This window comes from Cyprinodon tularosa, unplaced genomic scaffold (assembly GCF_016077235.1).
Source record: "Cyprinodon tularosa strain WSP-4 unplaced genomic scaffold, ASM1607723v1 ctg776, whole genome shotgun sequence".
Classification (NCBI taxonomy): Eukaryota; Metazoa; Chordata; class Actinopteri; order Cyprinodontiformes; family Cyprinodontidae; genus Cyprinodon; species Cyprinodon tularosa.
In genome coordinates, this window is record NW_024039536.1 from 109,191 (window position 1) to 115,190 (window position 6,000).

The following is a 6,000-nucleotide window of genomic DNA, read 5'->3' on the forward strand; positions in this document are numbered from 1 at the left end:
AGCTCCAAATCCTCCCCATTAAAAACAAAATGAAAAACATTTTAAATCATATTCCTGTAATATTTGGTGTGATATCCCCAGACAGAAACACAGGAAAAAAACAACACTTTAGACAATAGCTGCTATGGCTGATTTCATCATGCTTCTGGTTTAACTGTATGAAAGAACTAACAGAACGTGAATATTCTCATGTTTGGTGATTGTTAGCAGTAAGCAGCTTCATGTAATGAATACAGTGGAGTCTGTTCACAGTGTGCAGATTGAGGACCCTTCTAAACCACCAACTGTTGTGGGGAGTCAGTAATGACCGCCTGCCAGGCACCAAATGCTGCTAAAATGTGTCACTGGGTTACACACGAACACACCACAATGTTATCCCAGTTATTGAGAAAATATTTCATTATGAATGTATTTACACAGCATGCATTTATCTTAATCAAGAACTCCAATTTTGATTAAGCCTACCATTTTTATTTGGGTTTCTAACAACGCTTTGGTAACAATTATTTGGTATTAACAGGCTACAATAAAAAGACACAGCAAAAAATGTAAAGCTCAAAAAGCCATTTGTTCTTAAATATATGTTTTTTTCTTGAATTAGGTCGTAAGTGAGGCACTTTGCCAATGGAGCAAGATAATTTACACTTAAAATAAGAAAAAAATCATTGTCTTATTTTAAATGCATATTTTCTAATTATGTTATAAGAGTAAAAAAACCCAACTTCCATTGACAAATAATCATATTTACCTGCTCAAATTAAGGCTAAATACACCTAATAAAAAATTCGTACTTATTTCTAGATAACTTTTGCAGGGCAGCCTCTGATTGTGAAAGTTTCCTTCTCAGAACGACCAGAACGTCTGTTATTATCATCACAGCTAGAGTTCAACTGTAAGAGACAGAATAAAAAATGTGTGAACTTTTAAAGGTTTTTAAAGAATTTGGGCTAATTCTAAATGATGGTGGAAAATTGATAATTGTTACATTGAACAACAGTGACTTTCAACTCCCTACAAATGTTCTACAGTACATATGTTTAAATATCTGCAGGATAGCTTGGCCTCTCCAGGACCTTAGAAGTGCTTTATAGCGGATGCTCCTTCTTTTCTTTAATGCTGACTCAAGCACCTTCCACCTTTAACGCTCTCAGTTTTGACTTTAAATCTCCCCATTCATGCCATCTTCATTCCTTCCTTAGCACAGATCAATCTTCATGTCTTGTTTTGCAGATAAACAGTCCCACAGCATGATCTGTCCACCTTCATGCCTCACGGTAGTTGTGGTGTTCTTGGAATACAACTCAGCATTCGTCTTCTCCAGAAAATGAGTTGAGTTTTTACCAAAATGTTCTATTTTGGCGTGATAATTACTCCCAATCCTCTACTGGATCATCCACCTGCTCTCTGGCCAGCTTCAGATGGGCCTGGACATGTAGAGTCTTCAGCAGGGAGACACACCTGATCCTGCAAGATGTGAGAACCTCTGGGCGCAGTGTTACCGATAGTAGTCTTTGTTCCTTAGGTCCCAGCTCTCTGCAGGTTGTTCATTGGGTTCCTTCATGCTGTTGTGGTCACCGTTCTAGTGATCAGTTTGACCGGACAGGATCAGAACTTCCTTTGGATCCCAGATCTGTCAAGAACGGGACAGATGGACCCAGTTTTCAGGCAAGTCAGACGGTGAGAAGTTTCAAAACATTTAGTGACAGAAAATAAACAGAACAGAACAGAAACATGCGGTGGCTGCAGGGGGTTGAAGCACCACCCAATCTGTCTGGAGGGAGAAACACAGGTAGGTGACGGCAATCATCTGATGGGAGATGATTATCTGTGTGAGTCACTTACCTGGTTTTACAGTTCAGTGTATCCTTTCCGAGGAAGGCAGGATCCAGACGATGGACTGCCAAACGAGCTGTGGTGCAGAGCCGCCCAGAGTGTCCCCAACGCAGCAGCCTCAGTGAGCAGGCAGGAGTCTGAAGACAGGAGACAAACACCAAACCCTCTCAATCCACTGGCCTCTGGGGACGGGAGCAGGAACAGGGGATTTAAACAAAACTAAAAAAACAAACATAAACAACTGACACGAAAACTTAACACAAATAAACTGAGAATAATGATCTGGCCCCGATAGCTGGGCTGAACTGTATATATAGCAGAAGGAGCAGGTGAATAAGATGAATGATAGATAGATAGTGGGGAGGGAATGGGAGATGAATGAAGTGAGTGATCAGATCAGTTGTATGTTGTATATTGTATGACTTCCACGGTTTGGTTTTATTCCCACCAACCTGCTTCCTATCGTAGATTCCCTCCTATAGCCTGGTGCAGGTCTACAGTTTTCTTCCTGATGTCTCTCAACAGCTCTTCGATCTTGGCAATGGTTTGCAGTCTGACTGTTTGAGGCTTTGAACAGGTGTGCTACGCGATGGGACTGCATGGTGGCACACTTTGTAGCACTGTTGCCTAGCAGCAAAAAGATTCTGCAAACAACATGCTAACCTCTGAATGGAGCTTGCATGTTCTCCCTGTGCATGCGTGGGTTCTCTCCAGGTACTCCTGCTTCCTCCCACGGTCCAAAAAACATGACTGTTAGGTTAATCGGCTTCTCTAAATGATCCTTAGGTGTGAGTGTGTGTGCATGGTTGTATGTCTTTGTGTGTCTCTTTGTTGCCCTGCGACAGACTGGCGACTTGATCACGGTGTATCCCATCTCTCGCCCATAGGCTGATGGGCAAAAGGCGACACCTTGACGCTGACGGAATAAACAGGAGAAGATGGTCCTAACAGATATCATTAATACAGGTAACCAGTGGAGGACAGCTGAGCTTTGTAAAGTTACATGTCTGCGAGGACCTGACATTTTGCTTATATGGGGATGACCAACATTTTATTTTTAAACCATAATATACAAATAAAATCTTTATAAAAATGTCCCTCAATTAGTCTCTTACACTTGAGGTGAACCTGATTACAGATCTCTCTAATTAGGAGGACTTGCACAGTCAGTGGCTGACTAAACACATTTTGGCCCAGTGCAGACATGAAGGTGAAATATTACATCTAAAGCACCCCTTAGGATGAAAAAATCAGTCTTTGGCTGATATGATGCACATTCATAGCTGATTACAAGAACTCATGGACTCGCTAAGGACATAGAAGTCCTTCAGCGATAGCTGGTGCTTCTTAACTTAATTCATAAAAAAGTCAAAATACATCCCAATCTCCATAAACTGCAGTATCCATCCTTATCCCTGCTGCCTTTAAAATGATGCAGTTGTAAAGTTGCACTTTTCTGAATATAAATGTGAGACATTAATCGTTCCCTGCAGACAAAAACAATTCATACATACTCAGACTAATCATTTTTCTCTATGTTATTTAATTTTTTTGACATTTTATTAATTTCCCCCTGTAATTCAGTGGCTACTCTATGTTAAAATATGTTGTCTGATTGGAGCCATTTTGGCTGCACTCTGCATGTAACCTTAATGTTATGATGAAGTAGAGCTCATTTCTTATCTCATCTGAGGAAAGGTCTATTACACGCTTTTCATCACAACAATACACACTGTCTTGTTTTCTTTTTAAATTCAGAGCTTGTAACGTCAGGGGGCACATCAGTGGAACTAATTACATTAAACCCCGTCCAGTTGAAGCAAGAGGGCCAGCAATGAACACTAACAGCATCTGCAGCCTGTTTACGTGACTTAATGACTAAATGTGTATTTGAAAATGCATCAGTAAGGCATAATGAGAAAACACACAAATCTATATGGTTTATAGAGATGTTCTTTAGTTAATGACCTGTAACAAAATCTTTCCTGTAATTTTTACAGTAGAATGTTACATCCAAAATACACCAAAATGAGCTTGAATTAGAGTCACAATAATTAAATTTGAAGAAGATCTGCTTTTTACCAGGATTATGCGTTAATGTTATCTAATACTTCCCTCTTAGCTTCATGTTAAAATTTAGCAGAGGTTAGGGATTGATTAATTACTTGGGGCTTAAATTGGGCTTGAACCCATTTAGTTGAATTGAGATTTTACCCAATTCTTAAGCTTAAAACACATATTATAAGAAAAAAAAAATGTGCTCTACTAATTCACCTCACTCGTCCTGTTTTAATAAACATAGATAATCTGTCAGTCCTTTCACACTCTGTTGGAATCTGCATGCAGGATCAGATCTAGACGGGGAGCCAGAAGAGCCATGGGCACTCCTAGCCAATCAGTGGCCACCCCTACCAGGTTATTTGTTGTTCCCACTGGGATGCATTTTACCACCTCTGGAACAAGCACTGCCTCTAAACCAGAGGATGGCAGCAGTGACACCATCATGAAAAATGTCTTTTTCTTTGACACTTTAGGTTACAAAACTGGCAGCATGTGGTCTGGTAAAGATGATCCATTCTCTTGTAAAGTGGGAATTACCAGCGCATTGTGTTCAAGTTTTTTTTTCTTAGAAAACAGAAGCATGCTGGATCCACAGATTATCCTGGGATAAGACAGCTACATCCTTCCCAATTCATCTGCTACAAGGAGAAGAGGATGTAAGCAGTGTGCTTGTGCTCTGAGAAGGTTGCAAGTACCTGGTTCGATCCTCACAGCCTGCACTCTAGGTCCCTGAGCAAGACCCTTAACCCCACACTGCTCCCCGGGCGCTGCACAGTGGCAGCCCACTGCTCCTTACGGTGATGAGTTAAATGCAGAGGAAAATTTCTCCATTGTGAGATCGATACAGTTCACTTAAATTAAATTATATTAAATACATGGGCTGACTGCTAGTTAGCATTTGATAAACTCAAACAATACCAGTCATTTTGAAACGACTCAAGTTTAAATGTTCTATTTTTTAAAATGTTTCTATTTTTTTTTATTAAAAAATTCAATGTGTAACCTGGATGTATTAAGGCCTCATTTTATTTAAGTGTTAAATTTTGTTTAAAGTAACAGATAATAATCGAAATTGTCTCTGGACCTTTACTGGTTGATGATTTTCTTTATTTAGACCCTCCTGATTTTTAATTGGTTACCCCTGATCTACAACCTTCAATGAAATTTATTTAAATATCGTGATGAACACAAAGACGTGTATGGTGGTGGAGTAATACCTTCTGCACCGGTTTAAAGCAGGATGAGGTGTGTAAATCTTGATTTAATCAGTCTTTTAAAATGGGAAAGGGTATGACATGAGTACAAACTTTTCAAGAGACCGTATGGCTGCTCACCTGATCAAACCGGCTGACCAAGACCGGCAATAATCAGAGAAGCTCAGAAGGTTTCATTGTAGCTCTGCTTTTTTCGCCAGCTGACCTTCGCTGCAGTTTTCAGATAGTTTTTCATCTTCTGAAGATTTTGAATTATCAAAAAAAAGGTCCCTATTTGTTGATGAGTTTGTATTAAGTCCTAAAGCATGTGAGCGGGGTTGGATCATGGTTGGATGTGAAACACAGGTCACGTGGTTGGTTTAGATGATAGGTCACTGGTTATGTAAATATTGACATTCCCCCTGGGCTGTCACTATTGACCCTAACAAAGGACCAAACACAGATTTTTCATTACATCACAGCTGGAAAAGTGTGATGCTACTTTTTCAACTTGTCAGAAACATGACTGTTAATGACATGACTGTAAATTGTTGTAGGCATGTGTGTAGATTTATGCCTATGTGTTGCCCTGTGATGGACTGGTGATGTGTCCAGGGTGTACCCCACCTTAAGCCCATGGATTGTTAGAGATACACATAAGTGCCAATAGTGTTCTCGCTTATCTTGAGCTGAAGTGACAACCGATTGCTAATCCATTGGGGTTCAATATGACGTCATTCCAACCTATGCAGCTAGAACAGCTTTATCTCTTCCGGCAAGGCTGTCTAAAAGGTTTAGGAGTTAAGAAATGCATTTGTGAGCTCACACACTAATGTTGGAGCATAAGGCCTGACTCAAATGCTACGTTCAGACCACACGCTGCAGAAGCAGCAGAAGCAGCTGGTTTATATGC